General features: G+C 42.6%; 1 long non-coding RNA gene across 3 annotated transcripts; it reads right to left on the minus strand.

Moving 5' to 3' along the window:
• Positions 1-205: 205 nt before the first annotated feature.
• On the minus strand, positions 206-3259 carry LOC120666403. 3 transcript variants are annotated; one of them, XR_005671700.1, is made up of 6 exons: positions 2930-3259; positions 2750-2853; positions 1704-2026; positions 1517-1627; positions 604-1334; positions 206-521 (listed from the first exon to the last, which is right to left on the minus strand). It is a non-coding gene; the product is annotated as an uncharacterized LOC120666403 (long non-coding RNA). The 3 variants fall into 3 exon arrangements; XR_005671701.1 differs by having other exon boundaries at positions 1704-1931; positions 2930-3257; XR_005671699.1 differs by lacking the exon at positions 1704-2026 and having other exon boundaries at positions 2930-3255.
• Between the last annotated feature and the right edge of the window lie 383 nt (positions 3260-3642).

Below are 3642 nucleotides of genomic sequence, written 5' to 3' on the forward strand. Positions count from 1 at the left end.
ACCTCATTACAGATGTGGAAATTACGCGTCTGTGATAACAAATGCGGATTTCTGCGTCTGTGATATAACCACATTAGAGACTCTTCTAGTCAAAACGCGTCTCTGATATGACCACAACTGACCACAACAGAGACGCGGCCAGCTAAAATGCGTCTCAGATGATGTTGATCAGAGACGTTGATACAAGAAAACGCGTCTGTGATGATGAGTTAAAAAAACAGGCCATAAAATAGATCTTATATACATCATAAATACATAGGTTCTATCCATAAAAACATTGCAAATACACATACACAATCTATTGAAGTCGTACATATTAACTACTATCTCTAAATTCACTTGCTGGAGGTACAAACCTACAAACACAGGTTATACATCACAGACGTTCAGATGCAAGCACCACCTCATCATCTAACAAGCTTGTAGCTTCAGTTTTTGCTGCATGTCTCAATTGCAACAAAATTTCTGTCATTTTTGGACACGATAGAGTAACTTGCTATTTGCTTTGCCATCCTTGATAACTGATGGTAATAAAATTTGCTATCAGAAAACATACACAGAAGCATCAGTAGAAAGTGCAAGCAGCAAAGTTCATAAACTTACAAAGATCATCTGAATTTTCCTAATCGTCATCTGGACCAATGTTCGAATATATATTGCAGTATATTACAATAACAGTGGCACAAACAGTAGGTATCTGAACAAGATTACAAGCAAAGACCATATAAGAAATCAGGCAAACAACATACTAAAGAATGGAATGCGTATATTTTCCGTAATAGTTGTTCTTTCAGTAATATAATTATAAAACCATGTGTTCACTGATTTGCGATCATGTTACAGTTTTCAATCTCTGAATTAGCCTAGGGTATTTCATAAGCAAGCATGATGAAGGTGTACATAAAACAGATAAGCATCGAGCTAAACGATGTTAGTTCATGTTAGCAATAAAAAGTTTCATGGAAAAGTCATACAATAATTTGCCTCAAATATCCATGAGATTAATTCTGAACATCAGAAAAATCACAATTGTAACTTAACATTGTAATGAAATTTTAATTATCAAACAATCCATGAAACTTGTTTCGAGCAAATAGAGCCTACAATAGGATTAATAAAGATCAACCATTATAGATGAAGAAAATGATTCATCTAAGAATGCAGTAGAGGTTCACTCACATGTCTTTTTCATGTCAGTAGGAAGTTAAAATCCTGATCAAAGGATGTAACAGAAAACACATGGATAAATAGATTGCTTGTAATGTAGAATATAGAGTCAGTACCAGGAGCTCACAGCTTGTTATTACAACGACACCAGCAGCATCTGTGCAACTCTGCAACATGTAAGGTTGTCACAGAAAGCATTCTTTGAGCACGTGAAAAGCTAACAAACTTACTAATTAAAATTGCAGGTCATGGATCTAAGATTCCAAGTCTAGCCATTGAATTCAAATATATTGGAAAAAAACACAATTAATGGCGTAACTACTGGGATTGGGCATGCGAGTGTTGATACCTCATTGAGCTCGATCAGCTGCCGCTTGCTTCTCGGCTTGAAGCATCTTCTCTGGATCCACCCTAAAAGCCTAGGCGTAGGTCGAAGCCATGGACGCAGCATCACATTCACCTACATTGCCCAGCGGCGGCGTCAGCTCATGTTGAGATTCATCGAACAAATCCCTTTTACAGTGACAAGACATTACTGAATCCTTATGCAAGTGTACATCTCGGTGATTTCATTAGCGACGAACAGAACGAAAAAACTGTTCAGCCAAGCTGCAGCCAAGCTCGAGGAAAACAAATCACCCAACGCGGCTGCTGCTGCTAGCATCATCGGCCTGAGACTGCACTGCACTGCTGGACGCTCGCCGATGGGGGTGGCAAAGGGGCCGCGGCATAACCAGCTGATTTGGTAGAACTGATTTGGCAGCCTGCGTAAAGGTTATGGTGTTGGGGGCAAATAAGCAGCTTGGACCATGTATCCCAGAACCGGCGAAGGATACTACACTAAAGAAGTGAAAGAAAGCTGCGAAAAAACCAAGGGGTAGACTTGATCACTTCAGAGTGTGCTCAAGTGATGTGGAATTGAAAAGCAAGCTCATACGAAAAACAACAGAACCAAATGTTACTGAAAATTAGATATGGACTGCCATAGGAGTACAAAGAAGAGAATAATATTAGTGAAAATGTTATATGGACTGCCATAGTAGTTCTTTTAGCCATGGCAATCCATTTTCTGACCATAAAAGGCCATATGACCACACTTTCAATCGAATTCAGTAGGCAGTAGCAACAGCAAGAGAAGTACCAACTATCTAATCAAGCCAAACTCAGAACAAAACAAAAGATAAGCCCTTCACGATGTTAAATTATATACATTCTGCCAGGTAACTTCAATGCCTTTGAGGATTATTTAGGGTTCGTTGGAGAAGACATACACTACCTTGTCAACCAGCAACAGAAAAAAAAAGAACACCATCAGAAGAAAGGCTACATGTGTGCAAAGTACGAAATAGAAGGGATGCAAGGCTATAATCATGTCAACATCTGTCTAAATTGTTAATCAACTAGCAACAACGTCATATGTTTGTTAACCAAATAGCAACAACATGATATCAATAAATTGGTCTACTCCATCCGACAATACTACTAAGCAACCACCCTCCCTGGAGAGCGACCCAAATATCTATAGACACTTGTGGAAATCGTAATCTACGCCCACGAATAGCAAGGAGAGGGAGGAAAGGACCTGACTGTACTTGGGTGGCGCCAGGCGCGAGGTGGGTTGAGGGAGGTGCTTGAACTCCGCCAGCGGTGCCGCATCCTTTCAGGGGATTCACCAGGATCTCGTCCCTGCAAAGCAAGAGGGCTAGGGTTAGGGTTAATCCCAGCAATGGCAGGAAGCTAATGTTAGGTTTTGAGGGTTTACCCATTACGAGATTGGAGGAGGTGCCTAGAGATTGCTGTGATGTAGCCTGCAACCCAGGATTCAGCCGCAGTCGCTACCTGCACGCTGGTATTTAGGCGTCGCCGTTGCCGCCTTCATGCCACCATGGCCCACGCCCGCAAGCAGCCACCCCTGCATGCCGGGATCCCTTTGCCTCCATGGCCCCTGCGCCTGATCCAGCTGCCGCTGCGGCCCACGCGCCTGATCCAGGCACTGCCGCCGCCGCGCCGCGTGCGTGGGGAACTGGGGATTAGATCCCGGGAGAGAGAGAGAGATGGAAGGGGACAACGAGTGGTGAGGGGTGGGTCACGGGTGGAGTTGACGAGTGGTGAGGGGCGGGTCACGGGTGAAGTTGCGGAAATCAGGTTATACGCCAGAGTGAATATTATTTTCGGGTCCGCGACTAATCATCCGAGACGTGGGTGAATAAACCGCGTCTCTGATAACTTCCTTAGTCATCACAGACGTGTTTTCTTTGCACACGTCTCTATTTTTCAATATCAAAGACGCGTTATAGGTGCAGCCATGTGAGGCTATCACATCAGAGATGTGTATTGTAGACCCGCGTCTGTAATAAAGAATTATGTATGTGTATTAATTCTGCGTCTTTAATAAAAGTGTCTTTTTTATTGCTTTCTTACATAGTGCGCTTTAATTTGCCTCAAATACAGGAGCTCCAACTTGGCATCAATTGG

Source organism: Panicum virgatum, chromosome 3N, assembly GCF_016808335.1.
Source record: "Panicum virgatum strain AP13 chromosome 3N, P.virgatum_v5, whole genome shotgun sequence".
Classification (NCBI taxonomy): Eukaryota; Viridiplantae; Streptophyta; class Magnoliopsida; order Poales; family Poaceae; genus Panicum; species Panicum virgatum.